Consider the following 21,460-nt stretch of genomic DNA (forward strand, 5'->3'; position numbering starts at 1 on the left):
GTGTTGTGGCAGCGAAACGATTTTGTTACGATTAGAAAATGGATTTGTTACTATTAACTATCGTTACTGATTTTTTACTGTAAGTTATCTGATTTTGTTACGACGACAAACCGATTTGTTGTCGTAAGTAAATGAATTCTGTTTCTATAACAAAATCATTTTTCTTTGTGTAGTGTAGATTCTCATCGGAACAAAAAGATGAAACTAGAGTACAAAACAAACAAAAAAACTGCAACACACCGTAAAATACGGTTGGAGAAATAGCATGAAAAGCGAGCGAATGAAAGCGAAAAGGCAAAACGAGCGAGATTTGACGAGTTGATTTTTAGCGGGCGAAAGTTGAGTTTTTATTTTATTTATTACGCGCCCGCTACTAGAGTAAGAAAGAATGGGAAAAAATTATAAACCGATGTGAACGAATCGATAGCATTTGAACGAACAAGCGAAGGCGGGAGACCAAAAAGTAAAAATAAATAAATTTAAAAAATGGTATTCTTTTAAAAAAATTTCTCTAAAAAGTAGGAAATAATTTTTCAGTAACTGTAATATAATCAAAGTAATTTTCAATATTTGTAAAAAGAAATCCATTGCGGCTCATAAAATTTTACTGAAGAATTGGAATAGGTGTTCTGCGAGGATTAATAAAGGTAAAAATGCGAACGAAAGTAAATTAAAATGATAAAACTAAGTAATATTTTGTGAGCGCAAAATTTTTACTAATGCTGAAAATTTTTACAAATTACAAATATTTCCTAGTTTTTAGAGCAATTTCGTTTTAAAAGAAACCCGTTGTTTAACAATTTAAAAAATTTTTTGTACGTAAATATATCAAAAATAAGATACAAACCCTTTTGGGGCATAACTATCAATATCCTGCAGAAGTAATTTTTAAAATGTTATCAATATCCTTTTATGAAAAATTTTACATACACGCGCGCGCGCACACACACACACACACATGTTAGGATTCAGTATGTAGCATATGTAAGCATTATTAGTGGTATGTATTCCTGGTTGAAGTCTTTGTTACGTATGTTATTTTATTCAGTTTTAATTAAAAAATCACTGTTAGCATTTACACTTAACATTGGCTAATATAATATAATTCTGGAAGAATATTTATATTGAAATAATTATTTTATACATATAATAAAATGTTTGTTTTTTAAAAGAATATTTATCCTTAAGAAATAACTGTGTGTGTGTGTGTGCGCGTGTGTCTCTATCTCACTGCGCGCGCGGGTGTGTTACATGATAATTAGATGTACAGTTAAACCTGAAAAATATTCGACATAATATTGATATTGATATTGATATTTTTATTTGATGATGTATTTTAACAGTTTGTTAGTTATAAAGTTTAAGTTTGAGCAAATATCTTTTTAATAGCATTTTCCATTATCCATCATAATCACTTTCTCCGTTACTTTTACTATAGTTTTATCGGTGCTTTCTTGATGAGTATTTAAAATCATAATCCGTACATAGTTATTCCTAAAACAATATTACCCTAAAATATGTAATTGGTTTTTAACTGCAAGATAAAAATTATTAAAAAAACCAGACTACTCCTGATTGTACACATCTACCTAGAATAAACAACAAAAAATAGTCGAGCGAGTTTTTGTTTATTTTATCGGCATTTTTTTCAGATACATTAGTATAGTCAGCGATATGAAATTTAATATTACTTTTATGCGTTATCTTGTACTCGGGAGTTACCACCTCATATAGCCTACACAGGCACCCGACTACATCAAATATAGAAATAATATTAAATTTCACATCGCTAACTTACTATATCATGAAAAAAAGCTTGTAAGAAAAGAAAGAAAACCAAATATTTTTAAAAAAATTTTAATTACGTAATAAAGGATTTCTTCATTTGCGCGCGGGGATGTGCGTGCGTGCGAACTCTTGCATTACTGATAAAGACATATACACATATAGTTTTATCCAGCTGTAACATTAGATTTTATTAAACAATAGAAAGCTTCATCAACAACCCCTTGTAAATAAATTTGTACCTTCAAAACTAGATTGAACTAACATACAATCTAGTTTTGAAGGTACAAATTTATTTACTGTAATACATAATTTGTGCTAGATTTTAAAAAATTCAGATTATAATAAAAGCGAAGTGTTTAAAAAAAAAATTAAATATAAATAAAATAAATGTAATAAGTAAATTTTTTATAATAATAAATGCTTTAATAGAAAAACAATACTTCGATAGTCAATGATAAAAAATAAAACAATAATTTATAAAATTGTATCGTTCATACGCTGTCAGAGGTAATTATTTTTTTGTTTAATTTTAAAGTAAAAACAACTTGTCACTCTGACTGCGGTGACGGTGCGGGGAGAGGGGGGAGATGAAACAAATGCAGCAGGTGGCTAACTTCACTCTGATTGGCTACCCTCGGACAGTACTGGTCACGCGATGGTACAACAATTCAAATACAACCGTAAATGTGCGTACGTGTGTGTGTATTGCGGTCGAATAACAAAGTTAATATCCCTAATATATTTCTTATATAGACGTTCCATATAATTAAATTAAATCAAGATTTGTCGATCATTTTATATCTCTATTATTACATTTTATTTAAAATAATAATTAATCTCCCTTAATTTTAATAATTTTTTTAAAAATATTACGATTAAATTTATCAGTTTTGTAAAGTAATTTACAAAAAAAAAAAAAGATTCTAATATTACATAATAACAGATAAAAATTTTCCAGTTTTATTTACAATTCGACCTCGAAATCTTTATTAATGCTATTCTATGGGCAATAGACCCACATTCAGTTCGTCACTTACTTTTATTTCAAATTTTAATAAAGCGTATAAAAAAGCCAATTCTGACCGAAATTTGAACATAGAACTTTCTATTATTTCTACATATAATAAAATAAAAAGTTTGTTTTTTAAAAAAATATTTATCGTTAAGAAATAACTGTGTGTATGTGTGTGTCTCTATCTCTCTGCGCGCGCGCGTGTGTTACATGATAATTAGATGTACAGTTAAACCCACCTGGTTGGTCTAGTGGTTAAAGCGTCTTCCCAAATCAGCTGATTTGGAAGTCGAGAGTTACAGCGTTCAAGTCCTAGTAAACCCAGTTATTTTTACACAGATTTGAATACTAGATAGTGGATACCGGTGTTCTTTGGTGGTTGGGTTTCAATTAACCACACATCTCAGGAATGGTCGAACTGAGAATTTACAAGACTACACTTCATTTACACTCATACATATCATCCTCATTCATCCTCTGAAGAATTATCTAAACGGTAGTTACCGGAGGCTAAACAGGAAAAAGAAAAAGATGTACAGTTAAACCTGCAAAATATTCGACATAATATTGATATTTTTATTTGATGATATATTTTAACAGTTTGTTAGTTATAAAGTTTAAGTTCGTGCAAATATCTTTTTAATAACATTTTTCATAATCACTTTCTCCGTTACTTTTACTATAGTTTTATCGGTGCTTTCTTGATGAATATTTAAAATCATAATCCATACATAGTTATACCTAAAACAATATTACCCTAAAATATGTAATTGGTTTTTATACTGCAAGATAAAAATTATTAAAAAAAACCAGACTACTCCTGATTGTACACATCTACCTAGAATAACAAAAAATAGTCGAGCGAGTTTTTCTTTATTTTAACGGCATTTTTTTCAGATTCATTAGTATAAAAAAATTAGGGTTCAAATACAGAGATAGAAGAACAATTGCTAACATGTACAAGAACCAAACAGCAACAGTTATAATTGAAGAACATAAGAAAGAAGCCGTAATAAGAAAGGGAGTCCGACAAGGATGTTTCCTATCTCCGTTACTTTTTAATCTTTACATGGAACTAGCAGTTAATGATGTTAAAGAACAATTTAGATTCGGAGTAACAGTACAAAGTGAAAAGATAAAGATGCTACGATTTGCCGATGATATAGTTATTCTAGCCGAGAGTAAAAAGGATTTAGAAGAAACAATGAACGGCATAGATAAAGTCCTACGCAAGAACTATCGCATGAAAATAAACAAGAACAAAACAAAAGAAATGAAATGTAGTAGAAATAACAAAGATGGACCACTGAATGTGAAAATAGGAGGAGAAAAGATTACGGAGGTAGAAGAATTTTGTTATTTGACAAGTAGAATTACTAAAGATGGACGAAGCAGGAGCGATATAAAATGCCGAATAGCACAAGCTAAACGAGCCTTCAGTAAGAAATATAATTTGTTTACATCAAAAATTAATTTAAATGTCAGGAAAAGATTTTTGAAAGTGTATGTTTGGAGTGTCGCTTTATATGGAAGTGAAACTTGGACGATCGGAGTATCCGAGAAGAAAAGATTAGAAGCTTTTGAAATGCGGTGCTATAGGAGAATGTTAAAAATCAGACGGGTGGATAAAGTGACAAATGAAGAGGTATTGCGGCAAATAGATGAAGAAAGAAGCATTTGGAAAAATATAGTTAAAAGAAGAGACAGACTTATAGGCCACATATTAAAGCATCCTGGAATAATCGCTTTAATATTGGAAGGACAAGTAGAAGGGAAAAATTGTGTAGGCAGGCCACGTTTGGAGTATGTAAAACAAATTGTTAGGGATGTAGGATGTAGAGGGTATACTGAAATGAAACGACTAGCACTAGATAGGGAATCTTGGAGAGCTGCATCAAACCAGTCAAATGACTGAAGACAAAAAAAAATTATTATAGTCAGCGATATGAAATTTAATATTACTTTTATGCGTTATCTTGTACTCGGGAGTTACCACCTCATATAGCCTACACAGGCACCCGACTACATCAAATATAGAAATAATATTAAATTTCACATCGCTAACTTACTGTATCATGAAAATGTGCTTGTAAGAAAAGAAAGAAAAACAAATATTTTTTGTCGTTTTTCATAATTATTCTAGGTAGATTTTTGTACAATTAGAGTAGTCAGAATTATTTTATTTAGGACTTTTTTGTTGTTTACATAACTTTACCTGGCGTACATATTTTTGTTTTTATCTCGAGAATGAAAAATATTTCTTTTTTTTTCGTTTTATGTTCAATTAATGAAATATTTTGCTTTGACAAGGGAAAGGTACATCGGTTCGAATCCGACTTCATTTCCTTTTTTAAAAAAATGGAAAGTACATAAAATTTTATTTCATTAATAAATACTGATTTTTTTTTCATATTTTCGAAAAAGCCCTCCATTTCCATCCCCATCGTCCGATTTTGGCCGTTAACAAACTCGTACGAGATTTTGGGTCGCATCTTTTTTTCAGGGAACAGTTTGAAAGTGATTTGCGGAAAATTACAGCAGTTATCGTGTCCACGAGAAAATGAAATATATATAAGCTTTTGAGCTGACGGTGGTTTTGGAGTCTGGAGGATGTGAAACGCGAAGATATATCGAAATTTTCCCGAAGTCGAATCACGGTATCCATTACAATAGGTAGCTTTCTAATGAAATGTACCTAATAGCTTACCTACCTCCCAACACATTACGAATATACTAGTTGGAATTCAGAATAAAATTAACCTGTTTATCTTATTTATTCAACTAGTTTAGAGGAACATATATTTGAACATGTTTTCACATGACTTGAACATGTTTTTGATAGATTTAGATCCGCTAATATTATACCCCGCATTTAAAAATACATATGTAAAATTATATATAAATGTAAACTTCGTTTAAAAACAAATCGTGAAAGAATTCCTTTAAATTCAGAAATGAATTTGACTCCAACACCTAAACCACTGAAAATACTTCATATCGATTGGCGTTTTTTTTTTTGTTGAAAAACAAAAGATTTTGTCAATTTAGATAGTTTTTTTAGGTATACACAAGTATAATGGATTGAAAGATCACAATTAACAGAAGCAGCTGATAAATTATTAAATTAATCTACCCATCATAAAATACCTGAAAAAATTTATTTCTAATATAATGCGGATATATAAAATTAAAATATATTTTACAAGCACAACATCCATCGTCAACGCGAAAGATTTCAGTCTACGGTAACTGAACATATCAGAATCTTTAATAACCGACAAGAAATTAAAAACGATAGTATTAAAAATGAAATAAAATATGCAGTTATTGCGTACAAGAGTAGTATTTATTCTGTTACCAAATTAAAACGGTTTGAAAATTTTATGGACATAACCAAACTTCATTGTTATAAGCAGATATACAGCGGCAGATAATAAACGATTACGTCAAAAAACATAAAGTAAAGATGATGAAGTAAAGAGAAAAATAAATATGATGAAGGAAAAGTCAGTTCGGTGAAAAACAGCACGACATATACAAAAAGTAAAATACATTTAACGACCTCGAAAGGTTAAACAGATACAACAGAAAAATCCTCCGATAAAGAAACTAATCTGTATTTAAAATATCTTGCAGGTCCTAACTATTAATTCGGAAACGGTCCCGATAGAATTAGATTTAGCCAAATTAGAGGCTTTTTACCGGTACATTTATTCATTATGATAAAGTAGTAAATCTATTTATAAAATTTGAATAATATTTATGAATATTTATTTAATTGTTTTAATTATACCTTTTAATTATAAGTTGTATAATGTAAGTAAAAACAGTCATAAGTCTAGAGATGGAAGTAATTATTTAAAATTTATTACTCGTTCGAAAATGAATAAGTTAAAAATAGTCTTAGTAAGTAATAAAGTAAGAAATAAAAGACGAATTGTTAATGGTCTCGGTTCGATTGTTCTTTACTACCAATTTACATGCTTATGATGGAGAAAAATATAAAAAATTGTTAGAAGAAATAAAACAAACAAAATGTTATTGTAAATCAGATTAATGACCGGTAGTCTCTTAGTACAGATATTATGAGTTTCATAAAACAGTTAGTATAATTGAAGATAATTTTATGGAATTACGTAATATGTAAATCATTCTGTTGAATTAGAAAAATTAAGAAATTTCGTGTATCTATATGTAACAGAATTAATTAGTAAAATAAAGTGTTTTTTTTTTCAAAAATATTATTCGTTAAAAGAAATAACTTATATAAATAAAAAATATAGATCGTCATGTAAATTAATAAAATAAAATTAGATTTTCAAACTTACCTTATTTTACATCCAATATCCAAAATATAAAATTTTGAAAAATGTAAATTAATTATACACCTTTATCCACTGTTACAAAATGTATTTGAGTTTATTTAAATATTTCTCCCGATTATGAATTCATGTCTGCTACTTTCAAAATGCTATAATTACTGTGAATGTTTATTTTCTAATAATAATTTTTAATGAACACTGTGATACAGAATTTATAAATATTTAATTATTTAATTTTTAAGAACGTGCCTTTGATAGTTGCAGCTTTGGTTAAAGATGTAGTCCAAATATTGAAAACTTTAACTTAGATCAGTAACCAAAGAAATTTTAATATAACCGTTTTAAAATGAACCCACCGTGTTGGTCTAGAGGTGAACTTGTCTTCGCAGATCAGCTGATTTCGAAATCGAGAGTTCTAAGGTTCCAACAGTAAGATCGTGAATAACTGTGTTCTTTGGCGAGTTGGGTTTCAATTAATCAACACACCTCAGGAACGGTCGAGCTGTGACACTGTCTGTACAAGACTACACTCATTCATCCTCTGAAGTAATAATACATTATGTGGTTCCGGAGGCTAAACAGAAAAAAAATTAAATGATTATTTTTTTGATATAAAAAATGTTAAAATTAGGTTGTGTTTCAATCGCTACTGAGATACATATTATTCGATAAAACTGCATACTACTCCTTCCTGTAATAATCCGACTGGATTTGGATTCACCTTTGATAAACATGTACATATTGCCAGTTAAAAAGTAAAAATCTACTTTTTGCAAGGAGAGGTTTGCACACTCGGTCCTGAGTTCCATTCCCGGTTTGACTTCATGATTATTTTATACATATAAAATTTAGTTACTTTAATCTCGTTTACTTTATCTAGTGAAAGGTTACGCTGTTATCTTAAAATTTAAAAATAAAAAAAATATAAAATAAAATGATCGCAGTAGGATTAGAATCGCTGAAAAGAAAATATTACAATATAGAAATATAATAAATTACAAAATACCTAAATTTGAAGCAAAAAAATGAATTATTTTTGTAAAATAACTGACGTAATATTTAAATTGACAGGTATATTACCTCCGATAAACGATCTATGAATGTTCGGATAATCGAAATTTCAGATATTAATTTTAAAAAACAGTTACTTCAATTTAGATATTTTAATGTTATTTCAGCTGCAGAAAGAGAAACAAAGAGATTTGTTTAATGTTAACTTAAGAATACTGAAAACAACACGAACGTTCGGATAAATGAACGAGAGAAGTCGGTAAACCGAGAATCTTATAATTAAAATACCTATAATAATTCGATTTAAAATAACAAGATTAATCCACAAAATAAACCGGCTTTCCTCTTTTTATTGTACTGGTACTTAAAATAAGTTATTTTACTTTGTAATCTTAAAAGCAAATTTTTATCTAGCGGACCGGCATTAATTTGTACGAAATTAAATAAATTATTGTATTATATTTGACAACTTATATTATGAAAATAATAATATTAATTCGCTATTACTTTTCTTTCTTTCTTCTTATGACCCCCGGAATGTTTACTACAGTTTAAACCTCATTACTATCACTACTATATAAATAAAAATAAAAAACAAAAAACATGTAAATAAATAGCCTAAAAAAAACTTTTTTACTAGATTTAATGTAGTTGTATATATCGAGAGATATCGCCTATATCGAATGTTTATGGCTAAATCGATCGGTTTACAAACCAATTTGGTAATTTGTAAAAAAAAAATTAAAATATTTAGTTCATTTAATTTTCACCATTCCCGTTTATTCTGTCACCACATTATTTAGTACCGTACTATTTTTCTTAGTACAAAATACTAATATTTAAAATACTTACCGAGTTTGTGTAGAAGAATCCTTTTCTATTTTGTTTTTGTATTTATACAAAATATTCGTAAAACGCAAGATAAATTAACTACAAATAATGCATTTTTCATCGACGTAACACGATGTTTTGTTGCATGTAGTAAATCAGATCTGACTGTTTCGGTACGAATCGGTACAGAAAGAGACAAATAACGTATGAGAAAGACAGCAAACGAGACGGGTACAGCAGCTAGCCGGTAAATAACGCAAACACAGCAAACGCAATATATACTACTTACTTCTCTTGTGTCTAATACATCTCTTGTAAGCACACTACATAAAGTTATCCGGCTCTTTTCTTTATCAAATATTTTGATTTAATGTCGTTTTTTGTTACTGATAGTTCTATATTAACGTAAAATTATTTGGTTTAAATTTTCGAATAAACATTTCATTATGTCCCATAGTTTTAAAATATTTACAATAATAATATATTTAAAATGGTATTTTTTATTTAATAAATAAGTTTTACAACAAAAAGAGAAATTTCTAACCGACAGTTCGTTTTAATCGATCAGAATCGCATCATCTGAAATAATTTTTAACTAAATTGATTTCCGAGGTGTTAACGAATATTGAATACGATATTTAACATTTTATTTTTGAATCGGAAAATTTTGAAGTTTCGGAACCGTCTAAATTTTTTTTTAGCTCTTACCGGTAGTTTACATAGTTTAATGCCCACAGGAACTCTTTATAACAGTATTTGTAAAACAACAAAATTTGATGACCGAGTAAATTTATTGATTTATTCAGTAATAAAAAGATTACTTATTTTAAAGACATTCTGGCGGTGTTTAAAATCTTTATATATAGTTAGTCATGTATCATAAATATATGTGACTCAAGCGTTATTTATGATAAAATAATCACAACACAAGCACGATTTGTAGTATCAGATAATTAAAAAAAAAAAACTATTAGATAATAATTTAAATAAAAATGTAAAAACTATAAATATTTATAGTCTGTACTTAATAATTTATTTTCATACAAAAACCATGCTTTACTCCTTAAAAAATGAATATACGATTACGTTACCGCTCGGATCGCCGTGCTACAAAAAAAATTAAACGATACAATTACTATAACACTCAGTGATTTTACTAATCCGATTCTCAATTACCCGGACTTCCGTGTTTCATATCCGTAAAATAGGCCTAGTTTTATTGTACAATTCAACTGTTGTATGAATTAATAATAAAAAAATGGAACAAGTAAATCTATTCAAAATAAATATATTCTACGATTGGCATTTATCAAAATCTCGATTATCCGACCTCCATTCTCAAAAACTTACAGCAAGTAATTCAGAATGTATAATTATAGATAGTATATAATCCGCTGAACCCGGTGGTAGATAACGAATTTTGAGAACATCTTTCTCAGACTCTATTACTGAAGAAGAGACACTAATTACAATTGAAACGTTGCGACCGCCATTAAGGAAGGAAATATATTTACGGATCCTAACCAGCAACTTTTGGATTAGACAATAAATGTTCTATTGTTCTACCACTGAGCTATCTTCACCAAATCTCACTCTCTCACTCGCTCTCTCTCTCTCTCTCACGTAGCTAGCGACCCCTCGCTAGCTACGTGAGAGAGGCTATAGCCACCGCCAAAATTGTCGGGCGATGGGGGCTGCAGCTCCCATCGCCCGACAATCATTAAACTTTATCATTCAGGGGTTAAATCTAGTAATTTGAGAAAAAAAAATTTAGCATATTAAATTTAAGTAATGTACAACATCTCTTATGTACCGATAAATCGGTACATAATCATCTTCCTAGTCATTAATCCCTTCCTATATACCTTAATCCGCCGTTACTCGACGTGTGAGCGTCGGGCTAACTCTGACGCAATACTAATAAAAATAATTGATTACTAGGAATTTCCCGCAAGCCAGAAAGAAATGCAACACTTGCTTATCGCATTCCAAACACATGCGTAGACGGCTAGACGGCGTTCCAAGAATCTTCAAAAGGTTTTCAAACTCTTTTGCCAGGTTAAGCTAGCCCTGGAAAAGTGGATGAACTAAAAATTTTAGCTATGTATTATGATATTAAATGTTTTGAATCAGTCCTCCAAGCTGAGTATCTTATTTGGTGCGAAGAGATCATTAAAATTAAAATGCGATTTAGAAGTGAGTGAAATATTGGATCTCTGCAGTAAAGAATATTTGCCGAATATCCATTATATCTTACATGTTTTAGCGAATTTTCCGGTAACAAAATGTAATAATGAACGCTCGTTCTCCACAATAAAGATAGTCAAAACGATTGCGTGTTGTTACACGCAATCCCGAATCTGTGGGGATGAATGAAAGATTAAGTTCGTTAGTTTCTTTGTCGGTGCATAGAATTAATGCTGATGAAGTTTTAGGTATTATGGCGAGAAAGAAAAATCGACGACTAGCTTTATAATAATTATAATTTTTTCATAATCCACATTTATACTTCACATTCACACATTTAAATTCTAATAAAAGTTACGAATTAGAATTAAAGTTATTTTTATTCGAATTTAAATGTGTGACTGTGAAGTATAAATGTGGATTATGAAAAAATTATGATTCTTATTTGCGAAGTAATGATGTATTCAATCTAACCATTTGTTTAGTATTTTTGAAATGCAAGGAAATATAAAAACCGTTTCAATATAAAATGATTTTCCTTATTATTTTATCATCATCATAAATTATTCCTTAATTTATAACTATTCCTTCGGGTTGAAGAGAAAGGCGCTAGTACCTGCCATGAAATATTGTGTGTGTGTGTGTGTGTGTGTGTGTGTGTGTTGTATTTGAGATCAATGTCGTAACAATTATTTCATGTCTTATTATTTTTCTCATTAGGTTGTCGTTTTATAAAAAAAAAACAAAATTCGGTAACCTAAATTGTTTATATTGAGACAAAAATAAAGCATATTTGTTAATTAATTAAGATGGGTTAATTGAGTATTTGTTTTAGTAACGCGAAAGACAATAATTTTTTTGATACGCTAAATGGCAACATCTTGTTGCTAAAAGTCAACTTCCCCTTCTTCACTTCATTAAACTACAAGCGTTTAAAGTTAGACAGTTTACGACAGTCATTAGCAGTGTCAGCCTTGTTCAGTAGCGATGTTATGTATATAACTATTATTTATAAAATGATTAAACCGAACCAAAATATAAAATTAAACTTCAACATTGTAATCGATTCATCACAGATTTATTTATTTTTTTTAATCGCGAAGATTATTTCGATTGAAATTATTGAAAACATCCTTGTAAGTCAATTCTTATCTACGAAACCTGGCTAAACAGTTGTCGGTGGTGGTGTCTAACATGAGAGTCGAACCGCAGACCTTCAGTATATCAGTAGGTTTTTAAAATCTTTTATTACGAATTTATGTATAAATGTAGATATAAAAAATATTTATTTGCATAAGAAACCAATAGATTGTGATAATCACTATTATTAATAGTGATTGAGCATGTGATTATGTATATTGTAACCAAGAATTGATCCTTTTAGTTTACAGCAATATTTCTTTTTTTTTAGTGAACGACATGCGGGTACGACTTACTAATGCAAATTTGTGTCCAAAACGAAAATCAATTCCAAACTTTCAACATGTAAATCGGTTTTTAATGATAATTAAAGCCAAGAATTAAATCTAGAACCATCAGTAATGATTTTTTTTTTGGGAGGCGATAGTCATATGTGAATACCTTGTGATCTGGGGGTGTCCAAGTTAACCCAGCGGGTTGGTGAACGCGTCTTCCCAAATCAGCTGATTTGGAAGTCGAGAGTTACAGCGTTTAAGTCCTAGTAAAGCCAGTTATTTTTACACGGATTTGAATACTAGATCGTGGATACCGGTGTTCTTTGAAACTCAACCGGGTTTCAATTAACCACACATCTCAGGAATGGTCGAACTGAGAATGTACAAGACTACAATTCATTCGTACTCATACATATCATCCTCTGAAGAATTATCTAAACGGTAGTTACCGGAGGCTAAACAGGAAAAAGAAAGGGGTGTCCAAGTTAAAAATCGATCCCGAGACCTTAAACTTCACACATTACTTTTTGATAGTATTAAAAAATAAATCTCTCTCTTTCTTTGTGTGTGTGTGTTTGCGGGCGCGCGTATTTTTATTGTAGATGTGCTTACTGTTAACGTACTAATCGGCTAAGTTATATAAATGTATAAATAGTGAAATCATATCATTAAATCCTTATGTACCACTCGTTAATCTTTTTTATAATCTATAATAATTTGTAGTTCAGCTATTTTTCTTTAAAATAATTAGCTATTGAAGAAGTTACAGTCTAGTTGTGGAAAATTCTTCAGATACTAATCAAGACCTTTGGTGTATTATGTAGCAAGGAAGTACGCTTTCTGTGACACGGTCGCGGCGACATTATATTTTTATTGTTAATTACAATATTAGATTTTTTAAATTTCTGCTTTAAATTAAAATAAAAATATTTAGTAATATTTACCAAAAAAAAAGGTATAAAAGCGCGCACGCGAATGTACATATATATATGTGTGTGTGTGGAATCATCACGTTTACGTGCGCGGATGTAATTGTATATATAAATTGAAAAATTAGATAAAATTAAATAATTGAAAGCATTACTCGTTTATGTACCATTAACTATGTTCGTTAGTTAACACATACAAGTGAATTTTAAAAGTTGCTTTCATTTATTATGTTGTAAGTTATCACGGTTTATGAAAAATAAAATCAGAATAAAAAATTTAGTTAAATTTTTGTCAAAAAAAAATAATAGTAAGTCTGACCATCTAACATAAAACCGACCTGCATAACACATCAATGTAAGTTTCAAGAAAAGTAAGAAAATATTTCTAAGTATTTCAAACTGAAGAACAAAGTGAATTTACTTTCTAAAATAGATAGTTAATTTATTAATCACCAAATGTAAACACAGGCAAAAGGTTTTGTTATTAACAGAAATCTAATTTTTTTTAAACAAAAAATATAACTTCAATAAAATATTGATATCCGAAATAATTAGTAAGAAGAGCATAATAATATTATTTTATTAAAACGTAAATAAAACGTTTAGTCTACAAAAGAATAATTTGCTTTCAAGCAAGTACCTATTCTCTTCTAGTGTACCGGTACTTACTTGAAAGCAAATTATTTTAGTTCCATATTTTTATAAAGTAATCTGTACTTTATAAAAATTTAGTTCATTAAATTCCCATAAGTTAACCATTATTTAATTGAGTACTATTTTTCTTATTACAAAATATTATTTCAAAGAACTTACCTAGTTTACATTTAGAAATATTTTCTAATAAAACACCACTACAGATCGTAAAGAAATAACCATTTACTGTACGACAACGTCGTTAATAACACTTTTGTTAGATTAATAAATTATCAGAAAGAAAATGTTAAATAATATTACTATGTAAGATTTGTTTATTTTCTCTACATCGCTTAATATAATGGAAACAACTAATAATATAATAAACACAATACAATATAACACATTTTGACACACTCAGTTGTTTTTGATGAACCAGGTAAAAAAACGATAAAGTCAAATGCACTCAATAGTTATAATACTATCTTGTTCCATTCTCTGTGCACACTCCCGAATAAATATAATTTTTCATCTACGTAACACATTTTGACATACGCAGTTGTTTTTGACGAACCAGGTGGAACAACGAGAAAGTCAAATGCACTCACCTATCTTGTTCCATTCTCTGTGCACACTCCCTCTCACAGTCTCCAATACGTACAAACTTACCACACTACTAATTTTTTCTTTCATTATATCGTTCAGAAGCCATCTTTTTCTTTTATACTGTTTATTTTTGCTGTTAAAAATGATTTATTCTATTATATTATTCGCATATATCTATTATATTATTATTCGCATTCAGCCGAATCGTAACATTACAAAGGTTTAGCAAAAAGAGATTTTGAGTGAGAAAAAAAAATTATATTTATATAGAATAGTGTATTTCAGTATTTATTTATAATTAAAATTGTGCGCGCGTATGTGAGTATACAAATAAATAAATAATTTAATATATTAATTATTTAGAGATAATAAGGTTTACTGAAACTGAAAATTACTTCAAAATTATTTAAGAAACCCGTTCGCTTCGGTTAATATACGGAGAATATTATTATAGGGAGAGTTATTAATATATATATATATATATATATATATAGATAGGTTAAAAAAAAATAGTAAATTAACTCTGCTAAATATTGCAATAATGCTTATTGAGAAACATCTCTGTAAAAAGAAAAACAGATACCTATCTAATCTCTACTAAGTAATTTGATGGAAATAAAAAAAATTTTGGATAAAAAAATTAAAATGTATGTGTATATAGAAAAAAGATAATGAATTCGTGTGAATAAATAATGTAAGTATAGTATTTTAATTTAATCTATCCTTATTATTAGGTTTTTATAAGTTCCAGAATAATGCTGATTTTAATCCATTTATAACACTCACTTGACTTGTTTCCAGGGTAGATTTTTAAAAAACGCATCAAAAATGGCAGCAGATTAACATTGTTTTCTCTTAAGCGACGTGAGAATGCGTTAAATACATCAACTCACATGGTTGTATACTGTTGACGTCCTTTGTAACGGTACTGTTTACGGCTATTTCTCAGTTAAACGATTTAGATTAATTTGTTATTCCAAGTAATCTTACTTGTTGCTTACTAAGAGAATTTGATAGAAAAATAATTTGACTGATTGGTTTCAGCTAATAAAGAAATACTATTTTGCGTCGTGGTCCTTACCTAAAAGTAAGTAATGACATGTATAGTTAATTGTACACAATATGAATGTGAATTTTTGAACCCGTTTTACATTATTTACAGTTAAACATACTAATAGTTTTAAATAAAATTATAAGTAATTTTAAAGACGTTATGTTTATAGTGTATTTAGACCTAATTCTGGTGTATCTTTTAACTGAAACTTTTTTAATATTTTTTATGAACGAAGTTACGTTTTATTACTTATGCTTGTTAGTTCTAATTTCCATGTTAATAAGTATTTTGAATATTATTAAGGCATTAATCTGAAACTGATAGTCAAATTGTAACCCTAATATAGAATCATTAATTAAAATTAAATGTAAAAAAATCCTATTTAGAGAATTAAAACTAGAATTCAGATTTTTATAGGAAGAAAAAATGAAGAGGTTAATGAATCAGTTTCTCCAAGGGATGAAATTTTGTTTTAATTGTTTTAAAACAAATTTTAACTTTTCCGTTTTACAAAACAATGCAAAATTTATTTTTATTTGTGATAATAGGCTCAGGTTATGTCATTTGAACACTTGTCCAAAATTCTACTTAACATTTGATCTCGATGTGTTTAATAAATACTATATGTTAATTAATTCTTAACATTATATCTTATAATTACGGTAGATCATTCTTTCCATTACCAAATTATAACTAACTCAGTGGCGGCAGGGAGGCTTGGGTTAGATAATATCCAACCAGAATTCCTTACAGTATGATGATTCCACAACAATGTGCAGAATAAGATCCTGGAAATTGAAGATTATAAAGTAAAGTAAAATGTTATTGGCCAAATGATGAAGAGCTTGACAAACCCCTGGCCAGCATAGTTGTACAGTGTAAATATTCACAATGTTTTTTTTTTTTTGTTTTTTTTATGTAATAATGTTCTTTTAAACAATTGATTCTTAAACTTTTTCACCCACCACCCACATTAAGAATCAAAACGTTTCTAGCCTAAAACTTACCATCTGTTAAAAATAATAATTGTAGTTCTCTTAAAAAAAAAAACAACTGCAATTGTTTTTAAATGTGGCATATCCTATTTCTGAGTTGAATCTTACACTTTAAATGAGAGCAATTAAAATGCATATTTAATTGTATAGTTATATAACAATATATATACATCATCATTCATTCTATGCAACCTCCTACCTGCAAAGACCTAAATTTTTCAGGAGAGCAGAAAAACCTTTGGAATTGAATTAACAGAATGCAATATTACAGTTATATCGTAAATTTAATCTAAAATTTCTAATTACCTGTTTTTAAGATAAATTCTTTTTTTCATCTATTTAGAAGATTTCTTACAATTAAAAAAATACTATGTGTTTGTTTTGCCATGTAGGTGATTTCAAACAATGGTGATCAGCTACATAGGGCCTTTTGAACTTTATTCTTGGATGTTTTAGTTATAGTTGAAAAATATGCTTTGAAAAACATCTGTCTGCCTAGAAACTTAATTTTGCCTGCCTTTTTCTTAAACTGAAACCTAGTACGTTTATGATATTATTAGGTCCATATTATAAAATGTTTTTCTTAATTATTGAAATTACTAGGAAACAAAGTAATTGCACAGATAGAATGTAAAATACATAGAGATAACAGTACAAAAATACATTATAAGAGATATTTAATTAGTTAATTACCTTTAGGCTTGCAAACTAAAAATAAATTAATGAATAACTATTCCTTCATTAGTACACTGAAAATATAAAAACACTCTTAAAAATTAAAGTAACAGTTAAAAGATAAAAAAAAAAAATATATAGTAACATTACAAGGAATATTTAATTAGTTTCTTATCCTACTGACTTATATTATAACTTAATCAGACTTTTATAAACAAAAAATTAAACTTTGTATTGAATTATTACAATTAGGTTTACCAACTAAAAATAAAACTAATGAATAACTGTAGCTTCATTAGTATACCGTGAAAATATAAAAACACTCTTAAAAGTTTAAAGTAACAGTTCTGTACATTATAGTTTTACATAATAAATGTACAATATAATATTATTTTATTAAAAATATTAATTTGTTGACACCTTTCTTTACATTTTTTTAAATTTCTTTTTACCTTAACATGTTCTGTTGTTCCTCGTTTTCCTGCACAAATGAATGGAAGACCATCATAGAAGGGCCAAAAATCTTTATAACTTTTTTAAGCTCCTGGAGATTTTGATTTTTTTGTGTCACTTATTGGGACTTATCTCTTTTTTTTATAATCTCTCTTTTGCTTCTTTTCTGTTATTTTATCAGTCTGTCCATCTAATTCATCAATTGATTCTCCATTCTCACTTATCTTATTGAGTTGTCCTGATCTATAAACCCATCTTTTAAATGTATCCTCTCCAAGATCAAGTGTCTAAAAAAAAATTCTACATACCCTTATCTTCTCTCCACCATCATTTTCCAGTAGGTTGTCATGTCCCTCCAATTTGACGTTTTTGAGATGTGTGCAGCTTCTTCTTTTAATAATGGGCCTTGAATTAACTAAAGTTGTCACAAATGTTTGTTTTTCTTTCCAAGAGGTAGGACTATGCCAAAAATGATTAAATATTTCCTGTTGCTTGGTATCAGATACCGTAGTGCACAAAAAAGTTTGATTCGTTCTTTTCGAAGGTTCAGGTAATAAGACACGGTTACATTTACCTTTTAGGGATCTAGCTTCCTTTACAAGTGTTCCTACAACCTTTCCAACTCTTTTATCTCCTAAATACTTTTTTCCTGAAGCTCTATGTTTTTTGTTTTTTTTTAAATTTATGTTTCATGTTTTTTTATCTCGGCAATACTTAATTTTTTTGGCTTTCTAACCTTATTTACTTCCTCACAAGAGGTGTTAGTCGCAGTAGGAATATTTGAGCCAACTTCCTCAAAATAACAGTCAATTCAATACTAGGTCTTTCAGAATTTACCTCAGTCAACCAATGATGAAATAGCTCTTGAATTATTGTTTGGTGTGTTATTTGAGACAACTATATCAATAAACTCTAGCTGGTCTTGTGAATATTCATTATTAGAATCTAAAAATATATAGACAGCAGTGTTACCTGAAATCGGTATCAACGAATTACAAAAAAGGATTCTATCTTCATTGGCTTCATCAAAAGAAGATCCATTTCGTTGAACTAATTCGATCGATACTGGCATTTGCACCTACCGCTGCTTTCAATATACCTTCAACTGATCTGGGGTACCTGAAAGAAAAAATCATAAAAGCTAATAATATGGTAGTGAACAAAAATTTATGAATGTTGGAATTTTATTTTGTTGACAGAGCTACCAGATATTATTTAACCGATTTATATTGTTTACTTAATAGCATAGGATCATCACGCAAGGCATTCAGCATGTTAGATGTGCAAAGTGCACATCTAAAAAAAAGTAATTACCAAGAAATTATCAGCTTACTAGAACATATTACCAATTTTAAACTTATTAAAATAAAGTTAAAGGATAGATTGAATTTAGTGTGTAAAAATGGCTGCAAAGACTGCAATTAAAAAAATCTTTTAAACATCAAGACTTACCAGTTTTGTCTAAAGGACAGGAGCTCTGGACTGCTTCTGTTTCAATTTCATTAACAAATTCATCTTTTGTTGCCCCTTGGGTTTCTAGAAAAAGAACATAATACAACAAAATCATAACAAAAAAATGTGTAATGAATTTTCTATTATAAGATACTTTAGGTTATAAGGAAAAATGTAACCATAACAGATTTTTAATCTGAGTACTAAAAGTTATTTCTAAAGAATCTTGAAACAAATTCTGCTTATAGGTCAATACCTTAAACAAATAACATAATTAGGGAAAAAATTATTACAAATTTCATATGGTATCATTAATGGTTTTCGTAAATAATCAATGAAAATGATAGCTAAATTTAGTACATCCTAACCTTAAATTGAATTATACAAATTATATTAAAAAGGAATTGAAATTAACTTACCAGTAAATTTTGACCAGTAAAACTGTGTTTTTGAAAATATGAATAAAAGTAATCCCATTTTTAGTTGTGGGGAACTTCTACTGAGCTTAGCAACAAGAAAATTTACTGGTAAGTTAATTTCAATTCCTTTTTAATATAATTTGTATAATTCAATTTAAGGTTAGGATGTACTAAATTTAGCTATCATTTTCATTGATTATTTACGAAAACCATTAATAAAACACAGTTAAATCTACATAAAAAACAAAAAACCATTAACCACATTAATACAAACAAGTACAAACAGCTGATTGCATGAAATCTCTTAAGTAACATCTGGTTCACATAACATAGTTCACCCTAAGCCATCTACATAACGATATCAAATAGAGGAAAACTCCCGTATGGATTAATGTTACACAAGAGGTTTCTAAATTTGAGAAATATTCAGTTTTTACCTAGGAGATTTCTTTTTTTCACCGCATAGACTTGTAAAGTTTGAAAAGCTGATTCCAGTGATATACAACTCAAAATTGATTTTTGAGGCGCATAGGAGGTTTCACAGAATGAATGATATATAATTATATAATAACAGTGATAGCGTATTCAGTATAACAATACAATAATTTTAAAACAAAGCTTTCAATTGAAAAATATTTTAGTAAGTATTTAATTTTAATTTGAAATATCAGGAAAACATAATTTTTGCTGTTACCTTCCTATCAGCCATCACCTTCCTAGACAGCTTGAATGCCTCCAATTTTCAGATTGGGCATTATCGCCCACTTTGAGAACAAATGTTTTAAACTAATTTTTTTTAATTAGGTACAAAATCTTCAACATTGAACAATGTAATTAAAATTCTAAAGGTTCTGTTGTGTTTCTTTCTGGATTTCTTATCTACTGTTACTGCCAAAAAGTGTTACGTGCTCTAAATACAAATTTGTATATTTACAACTTTTATAAGATTTTTCCTAAGAAATTCTATAGGTCTTTCAAACAGTAATGAACTTCAGCTGTTTTTTTAGTGTTAAGATAATGTTTATAAACACTTCATAATGTTTTAAATTATAAACTATCATAGAATTATATAATCCAACAGAAGTAAATGGAACACAAATGGTGAGATCATAGATGGTTATATTAATATTGTCAATGTTTAGCATTAAGTGTCTTTGAAATTATGTTTTAAATTATATTAAAAATTACTATGTAAAGGCAATCATTTCAAAAAAATGTGTTTCAATGTTTATTCATTGTAATGAAATGTTTTTAAATGAAATTCTTTTCTTGAATGCTTTTACAGATAAGATATTGCACAGTAAGATACAATTCTGAATAAGTTACAACTCAATGAATGATACAACTCTGAATGTGCTATATTGTTTGTTTTGAAGAAGCCACTGTAGTTATAATTTCAAGTCATAAGAGTTCTTGAGAAAATTTTTGATCAAGTTATTTTAATTTTGCATCCTAATCTGGATGAAATTATAAAGCTAATCTGTCTTAAAATCTTTTATTTTCATGTTCCTGATAAATTTGGTAATTAGTCATTCAATTAGGTTCAGTGTATAAATGTGTGAATCTTATTGTCAATGCAAATAAGATGTGAACTAATAAATAAAAAAAAACGTGCAGATTCAATAGCTGAGGGTGTCATTACATATTGATTCAGTTTTGTTTCTGATAAGCTAGAGTG

General features: G+C 28.6%; 1 protein-coding gene across 1 annotated transcript in view; it reads left to right on the top strand.

Annotated features, from left to right (window-relative positions):
• The first annotated feature begins 15,310 nt into the window (after positions 1-15,310).
• Positions 15,311-21,460, top strand: part of LOC142332332 (endochitinase-like) — a 41,103-nt gene continuing 34,953 nt past the window's right edge. The window contains exons 1-2 of the mRNA XM_075378711.1: positions 15,311-15,428; positions 15,536-15,821. The gene's annotated coding sequence lies outside the window, so the exon portion shown is untranslated. The remainder of the gene's footprint in view (positions 15,429-15,535; positions 15,822-21,460) is intronic.

Source organism: Lycorma delicatula, chromosome 11 (assembly GCF_047948215.1).
Source record: "Lycorma delicatula isolate Av1 chromosome 11, ASM4794821v1, whole genome shotgun sequence".
Lineage (NCBI taxonomy): Eukaryota > Metazoa > Arthropoda > Insecta > Hemiptera > Fulgoridae > Lycorma > Lycorma delicatula.